Source organism: Canis lupus, chromosome 24 (assembly GCF_003254725.2).
Source record: "Canis lupus dingo isolate Sandy chromosome 24, ASM325472v2, whole genome shotgun sequence".
Classification (NCBI taxonomy): Eukaryota; Metazoa; Chordata; class Mammalia; order Carnivora; family Canidae; genus Canis; species Canis lupus.
In genome coordinates, this window is record NC_064266.1 from 40005677 (window position 1) to 40020034 (window position 14358).

The 14358-nt window shown below is 43.3% G+C and overlaps 1 long non-coding RNA gene across 1 annotated transcript in view; it reads left to right on the forward strand.

The window, feature by feature from the left end:
* The first annotated feature begins 7864 nt into the window (after nt 1-7864).
* The window catches only part of LOC112674142 (uncharacterized), a 76702-nt gene continuing 70208 nt past the window's right edge, over nt 7865-14358 (forward strand). The window contains exon 1 of the long non-coding RNA XR_003145253.3: nt 7865-8066. This is a non-coding gene — a long non-coding RNA (uncharacterized LOC112674142). The remainder of the gene's footprint in view (nt 8067-14358) is intronic.

Genomic DNA, 14358 nt, shown 5'->3' on the forward strand with positions numbered 1-14358 from the left:
GAATACAGGCAATAGCACCTAGTGCCTCTCATCCACTCTCTTCTGTCACCCCCTACCAACAGCTTTAGTGGCTCTACCTTTGCGTATCTCTAGGTTCAAGCCACCTGTGACACTGAAAGCCTCCTTGGTAGCACTCAGAGGAAACAGAGATAGATTCCTTTGAGTTGTGCAGGCTTAGGGCACATGCTCATCACTGACCAATAGCAGGGCTGTATGGTGGTTTGCTTGGCTGGTCTGGGTCCTGTGCTCATGCTCAGGTGTAGGTGAAGCCAAGCCCAGACGCAGGAATTGAGAGCACAGAGGGGGATACAAAGTGGGAATTAGTGTCAGGAAGGCAGATGGTGAACGCTCATTAGGAAGCGATAAAGCCTCGAAATATCTATATATTTGATGACCAATGCATTCTGGATACTGAATATACGAGTCTTGAATCATTTCGATCCTTGCTTTTGGTCTGTGTATTCTCTTTTGATCATAACTCTTAGCAGTCAGCTTTCTGATATGACTTTGTATTTATATAAGTTATTTTATTTATGTATTCATGCAGGTATTTATTTATTCTTGCAATAAGTTATTGTAGCAAGTCCTTTTTTTTGTAGACCTGCAAGGTAAAGAATTGACTATGTTTTCTGGGAATGTGCCTCATGCAGATACATAGACTTTATTATTATTATCCCTTAGTTTTCTTGTTTAACCTTTTAAAGTGTCTCACAGCTCTCTCTCCTATATTTATATCTTATTTGAAGCAAGAGAAAAATGAGGTGAATTCTTGGCATAAGGAAGAAGTGGATACCTAAACAAATTACATCAGCTTAGAAGCCAGTTCAGTGAATAACCACACTGCAGCTTTCCACGACACAATTCATAGTTGAATCTTTTATAAGGTTGACATATCTTAGACATCGTGTAAGGGATTCAGTTATATCTTGTACTAGTAATCTAGGGCTGTGTAACAAATCACCCCAAAACTTAGCCACTGGAAACAACAAACATTTATTATCATACAGTTTCTGTAAGTCAAGAGTCTGGGAGCAGCTAACTGCTCAGCTAACTGCCTCAGGCTCAGTGTCTCCCAAGACCATAAACCAAATCATCAGCCAAGGATACAGCCATCACAGGGCTCAGCTGTGGCCATTGTCAGGCCTCAGAAGATATGTGCCCACACTTACTCACGTGGACCCCTCCATGGGTCTGGCCTCCCAGCTTGGCACCCAGTTTCTCCCGGAGCAAACAAGGCAAGAAAGAGGGAGAGAGAGCTTCCAATTTAGACGCCTTAGGTTTTTTTTTGTAATCTAGTCTCAGAAATGATATTCCATCACTTTTATCATATTCTGTTCATTAGAAGCAGGTCAGTAAGTCCAGTTCATGCTCCAGGAGAGGTGATTACCCATGGAAAGAAATATTAGGAAACCAGAGACAGGCTCATTGGAGGTCCCTCTGAGAATGCTACTCATTCACCTCTCTAAGAGGGTTGTGTAATAGGACAACTTGATCTCTAGGGCAACCAAAGACACTAGCCTGATAGGTAAATGTTTCTACAAAATTCCTATGTTGAGTGTATGAACCTTCATTTTTCCAAGGTGGATTGACATTCTTTTCCTGTCTAGACAACAAGACTGACCCAGTTTGAGTTAAAAAAAATATGTATATATACTAGTTTATTTATTGATTTCATCTGAAAAGACTCTTTAATATCTGATGACTTCTAGTTATACTTTGGGAATAGGAAAAAAAACCCCACAGAGCTGTGGATTCACCTACTGAAGAAATGGCTTTCAATTTCACAAGATCCACTTTATGGCTGTGTACAAATAAATCATCTTGAAGAAAAATTGAAGCAACTTGGAAATGTCTGAATGAATTAACAAAAGCTATACAACATAAGAAAACACTGTTGTGTTAAGTTTTGTAGAAAGTAGGGTTATAGAGAAGAAAAATACCATATAAATGGACCAGTATGTGGCAACTGACATTTTTCACTTTGGCATGTTAACATGGTTTTGATTCTATTCTAAGTTTACTTTTTCTAGGAAAGGAAGGAGTAACAGCAGATAGAAAGTTACTCATTCTTCTTTATGCTTAGGAGTAAAAGGAAATATGTTCTTCTTTCTAAAGATGTGTGTGTGTGTGTATGTGTGTGCACACGTGTGTGTGCGAGTTTTCTTTTTGACTGGGGTTGCTTGTAAGACACATGGAAATAATGGAATTAAATTTCTTCTTTTTCTTATGCTACAAACCTTTATAAAGGTTGCTATAAATGTCATAGCTACTTTGTTTCCTGAAAAGTAATTTTCCTGTCAGTCTGATCTGTTCCTTTGAGATACCATATTATTAGTCTATGATGATTTCTTTAAAGTGCATCAAAGTATAGGCTTCAGTGTATTTTTATCATTTCACTACCTTACAGTGAAATTTTCACTGGCTTCAAGGCTTGTTTCTAAGTCACTAATTATTCATAAAGGATGGTAAGATTGCTTTAGTTTTTTCCTTCTAATGAAATGCATTGAAGTTTAAGGAGAACTCTTAATAGAGCTTAAAATGCCAAAAAGGGCTTAGGAAATGAAAAGTCATTTCCAGTTAAAATGTGAACTAAAAACAAAAAGATAGGCTGAGGCATGTAGGGAAATAGAAGAGGAAGAAAAGGAGGCATCATTGAGTGTTTATGGTTCCCATGTCATCAGTGTTTTCAAAGTACATTCACAAACAATCCCAGAAATGGACAGAAAGGCCAGGAAGGTGACAATGACCACCATGCTTCTACAAAGCATTTAAATCTTTACTTTCGTTAGAATGTCTCTGACGTTAGGAAGAATGTTCCCTAAGAAGAGAAGATCATGAGGCAGAATGAATCTGAGGTTTTTCGTTGTTCACCAAGAAATCATTGGCTCAAACTCACAAAACGCAAATGTATTTTATTACATTTTCTAGTTATTCAAGATTTACCTATAATAGAGTCTTTTAAACAACACATTTAAACAGAATGTGAACACCTTGTATTACATAGCATAATGTGATTGGTTTGTAGTCCATACGAGAAACCAATTTTCCTTTTTTTGTGAGTCATATTGATTTAAGACAAAAAGCAGTAATTGATTGCATCTTTGGAGGGCAAAGGTGAGTGGATGAGAGAGGAAATTGAAAAAGAGAGAAAGAGGGAAAAATATATGAAAAGTGATTTACACATAAACATCTATTTCTGATATGTAATTTATTATTTCCAAGTTTTATTTTCCCCCAAATGGTTTTCTCCAAGGAACAGAATCCATTCACATTCAGAAACACACGAAGAATCTGGATGTGTGCTGTTTGGCTGAGCCCATCTGCGAAATAAACAAGAAATATGGAATTATTGACAAGCTAGGATGAGCCAGGAATTATAGGAATACACGTACCATCCTCTTTCTGGATGTTTACACGGAGTTTTGTTTAGCTCTCAAAGCCTTGAAAGGTTTTTAAGATGCTTCAGAGTATCACTTGTCTAATTGGATATTTAGGAATGCAATGACTTCTTGAAGAATACCTTAATTCAGAGAAAACTGTTATTTGTAATTATAATAAGTAGATTTCTCTGTCTCTTTGTGGAAGTGATAATGAGCTTGTGGGCTTCGTTTCTCATTGTCTTCATCTTTATCTCCCTTTTAAACCTCCTTCATTAGCTGCTATTTATTTTACTAAAGGCGATCACTGCTTTATTAATCGCTGCTTGATTAACCAGAGTGGGATTGGAAATGAGCGTACATGGACTGTGAAAACAAATGCAGCTGGTGGCCCAAGCTTGGACCTTTTGAATTTTTCCTTGACTTCCTCAAGAACTTCTGGGTGCTCTGAAAATGTTCCATGTGCCCTTGAAAAGGGTGTGCGTTCTTCTGCTGTTGGAGGGAGTGTCAGTAATGTCAATGAGGGCAAGTTGGTTGATGATTAACTCAAGTCATGTATATCCATATCGATCTTCCATCGACTTATTCTATCCATTTTGGGGAGAGGGATATTGAAATCTCTGGCCACAATTACAGGTTTGTGTATTTCTCTAGCTTCAGCTCTATCAGTTTGGCCACATGTATTTTGAAGCTCTGTTATTAGACACACACATTTAGAATGTTTGAGTTGAAGGACAGCTTCTCACATAGAGCCAGATTCCAGGTAGTGTTCGGGAAGACAATCACGGGGTGCCAGGGTGGCTCAGTGGTTTGGGCATCTGCCTTTGGCTTGGGTCATGATCTCAGGGTCCTGGGATCCAGCCCTGCATCATGCTCCCTACTTAGCAGGGAGTCAGCTTGTCTCTTTCCCTCTGTCTCTCATCCCCACTCATGCTCTCTCTCTCTGATCTCTCTTGCTCTGCTCGCTCTTAAATAAATAAATAAATAAAGTATTGAAAAAAAGGAGGACAATCACATGAATCAGGTATCAAGAGTGATATGAGGAAAGAAATGAGGGTTTGAATTCTAGTGTCATTGGTTGACATGGAAAGTGCAAAGCAGTGTGAAATGGGTTGAGGTAAGAGCAGTAGAAGACGGGGGACCGCAAATATGACCCAGAATGCCACGTGTAATGTGAAAATAGCATCTGATTCGGCAGCTGAAAGAGGGTAAGCGAGGCTGGACATCTTTGTGGGGCAATATATCTTAGTCTTTTGCTTCTCCGAGTTCCTCAAGCAAATATATATTAATCTGGTATGCTGACGCTAGGTATAGAGGGGTTGATCTCAAACATATGCAGTCCTGTCCTCAGGGGGATTGCAGGTCAGTAGAGGTGGGGGTGAGGAAGAGATGTCCATGGAACATTCCCACACATCATATAGAACTACTTTGGAAAAAGCCAGGGTTTAGCAAGAGGATATAGCTGAAGGCCCTTTTCTAATCTGTTGAGGTAAAAAAGAATCCTTAAGAATGAGCTCCTTGAGCTGAGATCTATAGAAGGAGATTTCTCTATCGACTCAGGCTACCTTAATAAAATACTACAGAATGGGTGGCTTAACAAAAGAAATTTATTTTCTCCCAATTCTGGAGGCTGGCAGTCCAAGGTCAGGGTGCCAGTATGGTTGGTTTCTGATGAGAGCTCTCTTCCTGGCTTGCGGATGGCCACCTTCTTGCTTTATCTTCACATGGTAGGGATAGAAAAAGAGCAAGCCTTCTGGTGTCTCTTCTGATAAGGACACTAATCTTATCATGAGGGCCCCATCTTCATGACTTCACCTAACCCCAGTCACCTCCCAGAAGTCCCACCTCCTCATACCAACCCACTGGAGACCAAGGGCTTCAACATATGAACTTTGGGAAGACACAGACATATAGTCCACAATGGGAAGTGTTCATGGAAATGAAGTGGAGGATGGAAGAGGCAGTTTTCCAGGAAGGAAGTCTGTGCTTCTCTTTCTCCCTATCGTCCCTCTTCTCTGATTGTGCCTGAGACCATCTGCTTTCTGGTCTGCAGCTCACACCCAGCAACCACAACACACAAAGATAACAGCCTCTCTCACTGTTCCACCTTCTCTTTCCACCCGTGCTCCTGCCTCCATCCCTGACCTCAGCTGAGGAAACACATGACCTTCGGACATGTCAAGCATATGCTTGGGTTGAGTGACAGCCCTCCACATGGAAGTTCCGCGTGTTTTTATTTTTCTTTATTTTCTTGATTCTTCATCTCCATAATGCTCAGTGAAACCAGATCATAAGCAGACAGATGGTCTGAGTGGGCGAGTGTTTTAGCTTAATGCCACACAGTTGCCATCAATTCCCACACTTGCTCCTTCCTCTCAGCTTCAATTAATGACGTCACAGTGATCTCGACACCCCCCCCCCCCCCGCCCGCCCCAGCTGGTAAGCACAAGGGAATCTTTCTGGTACATTTTTGAAAGATTAAGGTCTAGGAAGAGAAGTTCAGAGTCAAACAATCTTTTCCAGAGGAACCTCACCAGGTTAGGATCTCTTGATGACTGACTGTAAAATAACACTACTACTGCTAATAACCACAGCTGAAAATTCACTTTACACTTATCAGTATCAGGCATTGGGACTAGTACTTCCCAGAGATTTCGTTCTCATGGTCACTCTATTAGGTAGATACTCATAGGCTTGAGTTATAAGAGTAACTTATAAAAAAAAAACAAAAAACAAAAAACAAAAAAAGAGTAATTTATAACCAGCTAATATTTTTATTTATGTATTCCCTCCCCCTTCCCTCAAGTATTTATGAAGTATCTATTGTACTTAAGACATATCATGCACAACTTGTTGCCACCTTTCAGCCTTTGATGGGAGAAATGAGCAACAACTAACATTTATGAGTTCTTTTATTGAGTCCTTACCATGTCTCAGACACCATATTTTTTCTTTTTTCTTTTTTTTAAGATTTTATTTATTTATTCATGAAAGACACAGGAAGAGAGAGGCAGAGACACAGGCAGAGGGAGAAGCAGGCTCCATGCAGGGAGCTCGATGCGGGATTCGATCCCAAACTCCAGGATCACACCCTGAGCCGAAGGCAGACTCTTAACCGCTGAGCCACCCAGGCGTCCCATCGGACACCATATTTTCAATCTCTAGTAATTCAATGCTTTTGACAATCCTCTGATGTAAGTTCTGTTTCTGCCCCATATTCCACAGAGAAGCTGGAGCATACGTAGCTTAAGTGAGCTGTCTCCCAGTTCACATATTTTCTAAGTGGTAGAGCTCAAATTTAGACCATGGGGGCCTGTCTTCAGTTCTCTAGATCCTGGATAGCTAAGCACCAGCCCATGCAGGCCTATCTTATTTAAAATGTGTGTGTGTACGCACACACACACATACACACACAATCTGTAACACGGACCAGCTCAGAATGAATCCTGTTTACTCTGTGACGAGATGGCCAGCTTCTTTAGGTAGGAAGTCTCACTCATCATTTTTCCCTAGGACCCTAGTGCAGTGACTCAGGGCATGGTGGTATTGATTTTGCTCCCCAAGAAATATTTGCAATGTCTAAAGACATTTTTGGTTGTCATAGCTGGGTGGGTGGGTAGAGGTCAGGGATGCTGTTAATGCACAAGATAACCCCTCACAACAGAGAGTTACACAGCCCCAAGTGTCAAAAGCGGTGAGGCTGAGGAACGCAGCCCTAATATAATGGTTAACAAGGCGAGAGTGCTCACCGTATTTTGTGGAATGAGTTTCAAATCATATACCAAGAACCTCCACCAAATAACAATTCCCAAAAGATAACCTTCCACTTACCATTAAAAACCCAGTCCAAGCACCATCCATCCCTTCCTGGAAGCCCTCTGACATCCTCAGGCAGTTTGGTTTTTTTATCCTAGTTAAATATTGGCTTATTTTACTAACTTCTTCTTTCACCACTTGGTTCTTCAGCCCTAATCGGGGAGTGCTGGTGGTAGCCTAAGAATGACACAATTAGGCCACAATATGTTTCTTAAAAAGCTCTAGGATATATTTCAAAGTAAAAAAAAAAAAAAATCCTGTGGATTTTCCGTGGCTCTGTAGGTAATGGGATAGAATTTAAACGGTAAATTTCCAACCATAAAGAGTTATTTGTCTGTTCCTAAAATGCAAACCTTCTGTCCAGTTGCTAAATCTCTCAGGTGGGTGGTTTCTGTTTTCTTTACGTCTCAGTAGGGTATTCTTATAATTTTTTAAAGTCAGGTTTATTTACATACAGCAAAACTCATCCTTTTAAAGTCCAAGGTTCTATTTAGTTCAACAAATGCATACAGTGGTGTTACCAGAGCAAAACCACATACACACACACACACACACACAATTATTATTATTATTATTATTATTATTATTATTATTTTAATTAAAAAAGCACATATTATTTTTATAAGCACTTCTGATCCTTGAGGTCTAATTCACGGACAGGCAAATGTACCCTTTGCAGTTCTAAGAGTTTATGCACGTGTATACAGTCACGTGACCACCACTGCAATCACGATAAAGAACATCTCTGTTATCTCTGATGATCCGCTGATGCCGGCCTGGAGTCAGGCAGCCCTCCATCCTCCCCAGCCACCAGCCCTGGCGCCTCCTGATGGGATTCCTGTCCCAGCACTTCCACTGTTTCCAGAACATCAGGTAAATGGAATCCCACAGTGGTCGGTGGTATCTTATATCTGGCTTCTTTCATTTAACGTAAATGCTTTTGAAATGCATCCATTAGAGAATCTGTCAGTGGTGTGTTAATTTTACTGCTTTTCATTCCAGGGTAGGGCAGGCCCACAGCGGCTTTATCTGCTTCCCAGCTGATGGATATTTGAGTGGATGGATATCTGAGTTGCTTAATGCTTTTGGAAGTTATGCGAAAAGTTGCTACAAACATTTGCAAACAGGGTTTCCTGTGGCCATAAACTTTCATTTTTCCTGAGTAACTACTAGAAGCAGGATGGGTGGGTCCCACGGTAAGCGTGTGTTTCTAACACGCTTCCAAACCATTCTCCAAAGCGGGGCACTGTTTTGCCTTCCCACCCGCACTGCACGCCAGTCGCACCTGCTTCACATCCTTGACACGTCATTTTCGGCGCTTTCTTTAAAGGCACTTTATTTTAATTTTCAGATTTTTTATTTTTAAACTTTTTTTTTTTAAAGATTTTATTTATTTACTCATGAGAGACAGAGAGGCAGAGATACAGGCAGAGGGAGAAGCAGGTGCCATGCAGGGAATCAGGGTCTCGATCCCAGGTCTCCAGGATCACGCCCTGGGCTGAAGGCTGCGCTAAACTGCTGAGCCACTCAGGCTGCCCAATTTTTAAACATTTTTTTATTTAAATTCAATTTGCCAGCATATAATATAATACCCAGTGCTCATCTCCTCACCTGCCCACCCTCATGCCCGTCACCCAGTCACCCCATCCCCCCACTCCCCTCCCCTTCTGCAAACCTTTGATTCCCCGGGGTCAGGAGTCTCTCATGGCTTGTCTTCCTCTTTAATTTTTCCCCACTTCTTCTCCTCCTTCCCTTAGGGCCCCTTGCACTGTTCCTTATCTTCCACATACGAGTGAGACCATATGATGATGGTCTTCCTCCCACTGACTTAGTTCGCTCAGCGTACTACCCTCGGCTTCCATCCACCTTGATGTAGATGGTGGGTGTGCATCCTTTCCGATGGCTAAGGTGTGGCAGTGTGGCAACGTGCCTTTAGTTCGCATTTCCCCGATGGCTAATGATAAGGAGCACTTGGATTGTGCCCATTTGCCACCCACAGCCCTTCCTGCTGGAGGAGGCCGCGGAGGGGCGGAGACCCGGCAGACCGCCCGCTGCCCCGGCCCTGGAGGCTCCTGGCCCCGCCCCTGGGCGTGGCCTCTGGCTCCTCCCAGCTCCCGCCGTGGGCGTGGCCTCCGGCTCCTCCCAGCTCCGCGTGGGCGTGGCCTCCGGCTCCTCCCAGCTCCGCCGTGGGCGTGGCCTCCGGCTCCTCCCAGCTCCGCCGTGGGCGTGGCCTCCGGCTCCTCCCAGCTCCGCCGTGGGCGTGGCCTCCGGCTCCTCCCAGCTCCGCCGTGGGCGTGGCCTCCGGCTCCTCCCAGCTCCCGCCGTGGGCGTGGCCTCTGGCTCCTCCCAGCTCCCGCCGTGGGCGTGGCCTCTGGCTCCTCCCAGCTCCGCCGTGGGCGTGGCCTCAGGCTCCTCCCAGCTCCTGCCCCTGGGCGTGGCCTCAGGCTCCTCCCAGCTCCTGCCCCTGGGCGTGGCCTCTGGCTCCTCCCAGCTCCGCCGTGGGCGTGGCCTCCGGCTCCTCCCAGCTCCGCCATGGGCGTGGCCTCCGGCTCCTCCCAGCTCCGCCGTGGGCGTGGCCTCCGGCTCCTCCCAGCTCCTGCCCCTGGGCGTGGCCTCAGGCTCCTCCCAGCTCCCGCCGTGGGCGTGGCCTCTGGCTCCTCCCAGCTCCGCCGTGGGCGTGGCCTCGGGCCCCCCAGCTCCCGCCCCCAGAGCCCTTCTCAAGGTCGGGAGCCTTGGGGAGCGAGGTCGGAGAGGAGGCTGCCGTTGAACCCCGCCCGGACCGTGAGCGGACCGGACCCCACGAGGCCTCTCTGTAAACTAAGATTCTGGCAGGCGGCGCGGAGACCTCGCTGGGGCCGAGCGCGGCTGCAAGGGCGTCGCTGTGCAGAGCCGCCACCTGCCCCCGCGGGCGGCCTCTGCCTTCCCGCCCTCCCCGCCTCCGTGCGGCCTGCACTTTGTCCTAGCGGTGGCTCCCGTACACCATTTTCTCTCTTTTATTTTTGAATATTTTATTTACTTATTTATGAGAGACACAGAGAGAACAGAGACAGGCAGAGGGAGAAGCTCCCTGCAGGGAGCCCGATGCGGGACTCGATCCTGGAACCCCAGGATCACGCCCTGAGCCGAAGGCAGAAGCTCCTTCTCTTAATGGTCTTTCCAACATGCATGTTTTTACTTTGGACAAAGTCCAGAGTTTTCAGTGTTTTAGGATTTGTGTTTTTTGTGTCTTCTGTAGGAAATTATCGCATGCAGCAAGGGCATCATGAGTTTCCTGCTAAGTTCTCCTCTAGAAGTTTTATGACTTTAGAGTGTACATTTAGACCCACGATGCACTTTGAGTTTTGTGCACAGAGGGAAAGTGTTAAGTCAAGGCCCCCAGCTTTTGGTACCTCGTAACCAACTATTCCAACAACAATTAGTGAAAAGACAACTTTTTCTTCATTGAATTACCTCTGCATCACTGTCAAAATTTAACAGATTTTTAAAAAAAATTTGTTTTCTTGAGTATATATATATATATATATATATACCAAACACGATTCAAACATTTTACAGATAATAACTCTTTTACTACACATTACAACCCGAATGGCTCTTATGAATTCTATTTTGTTAACAAGGAAACTGAGGCACAGAGAAGTTAAGTAGATAGCCCAAGGTCACACAGCCAATAATTGATGGAGCTTAGCTTATATTTTCTTCTCTCATTGTGGAGCACCCTTCAGGATAATTGTTGGTTGGGTTGTCTGAACTCCTTACTAGGTGGTAAACTCTTTGAGGATATAGAATGTGTCTCTTAGCTTTGTGGCTTGAGCCCTTGGCTGATGGTAGCCACAGAAAACATGTTCCATCGAGGTGTAGAATGAATGAATGAATGAGCCAATGTACAAAGTATGCACCAAATAGGTACTTTCTGAACATGATGCTTTTTGGAACCACTACCACTGGCATCATCCCCCAAGTGAAAGACTCCCGATGACTGATCAACAACTAGATCACATTGAAGGCATAGGCTGTTTCCATTAAAAACCAAGAAAACATGGTGCCTTTGAATCTTCATTTTGGCACATAGTGGTCCAGATTTCAATAGATCAACTTTTATAGGCTGCCATGAGTCTGTTTATAGAATGTCCCAACCCCTGAGGCCACACCGGAGGTCTCAACCAGCCAGGTGACAATTGTCACTATTTCGACTGGGAATTAAGGGACAGAGGCTGAAGTCAGTTCCCAATGGTCAGGAATGTCATGGCACAGGGGGTGGCAGAAATGTTGGATCACGTTGATTTTCTTTTGGGCAAGAACCAAGGCTCAAAAGCTGGTAAGGAAGATTAAGCCCTGGGCGACAAGGATGTGTAGAAGGAAACAGCTGACTAGCTCAGGTGACTTTTCTTTTCTTTTTTTTTCTCTTCTTTCCTTTTCTTTTTAAGATTAAAGCCTTAAGAGTACATACTCATGTATTAAGAGTACATACTCATGGTTAAACTGTCAACAGAAAAGGAGGGTAGAAATTAAAAAGTAAAAGTCATCTAAACTTCCCCACTGCTCCAAGGAGAATTGATAAGTTTGGGTTTTTTGTTTGTTAGTTAGTTAGTTTGTTTGTTTGTTTGATTCAATTCTAGAGACTTTTCTGGGCACATACATCTATCATTTATGTCCAAAGATCAGACAATGTTCATGCTTGTTCTCCTCACCCTGAGTCATTTTCAAGGCCTCCCAAAGTGTCTCATGTTCCAGAGAGCTCATTCCCCTATTTTATTTTGAATAACAAGTCTTTGTTCACCTCAGCTGCAGGTTAGAATCCTCGGGGGAGTTTTTTTCTGTTTGTAAATGATGGATGCTCAGGCCACACTTCCAGGGAATCTGGTGAATTGGGCCTGAGGTGTGGCCTGGACATTGAGGGTGTTCCCCGCGTGATTCTGCTGTACAGCCAAAGTACAACTGGCTTTCAAGCCCAGGTAGTGATTCTGGTACAACTGGGCTTGTACCAGAATCACTTCATTTCCTTTATCTCTGGCTGTCCAAGCCCCGTCCTTAGAGAGTCCTCTTGAATCTTTTTGGGATAGGGCTTGGGAGGTGGCAATTTTTTCAGTGTTTCCAGGTGCAGCTAGGCTTGAGATTCACTGCTGTCTGAAACTTTTGCTGTCGTGCTAGTGGGACAGGCATGTATTGGGTACTTGATGTAATTGCCAGAAAAGGAGACATTGAACCACGTTTAGTTATAGTTCTTGGTATGAGCTCTCCATTGTTAATTAGTGGCTGATGTAAATGAACCATTTAAAGTTTACTTTAAAAGGCAGAGCAGTGACTTTGTGGTGGTTATGAATCTCCGCCTGCAGGATAACGGAAAGAAGTAATTCCACTAAATGTTATATGGTTGGTTACTTGTGTGACTCAAGATCCCACCTTGAGTGAGAGCATCACTCAGATAAAAATGAAGATCATCTACTCTGGATCACTGTGTGAGATCAGTGCTTCTCAGACTTGAATGTGCACAGAAAGCATCTGGGGATTTTATAAAAATGAAGTTTCTGATCTCATAGGTCTGGGGTGAGGCCAGAGAATCAGTATTTCTAATAAGCTCTCAGGGGATTCCAGAATTGGTCCTGAAATGCTGCTTTGTGTAGCAAGGAGTCAGATCACTCAAAATGTGGCTCTGATATGAGGAGAGTTTATTTTATGCAACAACAGAGTGGAGATATTTCACATAGGCTTTATTATTTTACATGTGTGATTTAAAATGGACTAGTGGCTAACATAATAGATGAGTAGACATTGGACCGTTTATATCCTTAAGTTGATATATTCCAGTTGGACAAAGTGTTTATTTATTTACCTTTATTTTTTAGGTTTTATTTATTTATTTGAAAGAGAGAAGGGGCACAGGGAGAGGGAGAAGCAGACTCCCCACTGAGCAGGGAGCCCAACGCTAGGCTCAATTCCAGGATCCCAAGATCATGACCTGAGCCAAAGGCAGATGCCTAACCGACTGAGCCACCCAGGCACTGCCATTTATTTACTCTTGAACTCCTTCACAAGGAATGGAGTTTTGCTTTATTTGAGGGATGGACCTGTTATGTTCTGGCACATAGTATATCCCCTTTAGGGACTGATGTCTGTGAACATAGATGATTCTCTGTAAGCCATGAACAGACAGCAAAATGAAGTAGGTTGGAGGTCAGTGGTTGAGAAAAGCCTGGGCTGATGAGCCGCTGCCTCCACCTAAGGAATGGGGATAATATTAATGCCTACCTCATAAGATTCTTAGGAAGAGAAAATGTGGACACGTGTGTATCCAGCATATAGCACAGAACCCGCTTTATAAAAGGCACTGGAATTTTGCTTTCATTATTATATTGTCAGTCATTTAGGAGGGGAGTGGCATTTGGAGGCACGCTTAGACACTCTTAGAACAAAATGGACTAATGATGTTTTTCTTCATTAACAGATATTCATTTATCGATTATACACAAATTCGTACATGTGAATATTTCATGTGTATGTTTTCATGTTAGTTCCATCGTTTTCTTTCCCTCTGTGGCTTGAGTCCTCCATCCTCACATATCAGCACTGTCCCAGTCCTAGGAAGCAGAGGCTAATAATCAAATGTGTATGTTTAAAAAAAAAAAAACAACAGTTTATGGCAGTATAATTCACTTACAATCAACTTGCACATATATAAAGCATAAAGTTTGACAGATTTTGGCATATATACGCCTACGAATCCATCACTACCATTAAGATAATGAACTTACCTTAATGCTCCCCCAGATTTCCTCTTGCTCCTTTGTGAGCAGTCCTTTCTGACCGTCCGCACACCCCGGCTGGCTCCCAGCCACCACTGATCTATGTTCTGTCACTATGGAGTCGTTTGTATTCTCAAGGATTTCAGATGAGTCGACTCATACAGTGTATTAGCTTTTTTGGTCTGTCTTCTTTCACTTAGTGTAATTATTTTGAAATCCATCTGTATTGTGACTGTTATTTGAGGATTTTCGTCTTTTTGAATATAGGTAGTTTCCTCTAGCAACATCTCACAAATATTTTTTGTCGTGTTGTTTTTTGTTTCACTTCCATTTAATTCAAAATACTTTTTAGTTTTCCTTTTGATTTTTTTTTCAGCCCTTGGGTTATATTGGGGGTATATTTCAAAGTATTAAATTTCAAA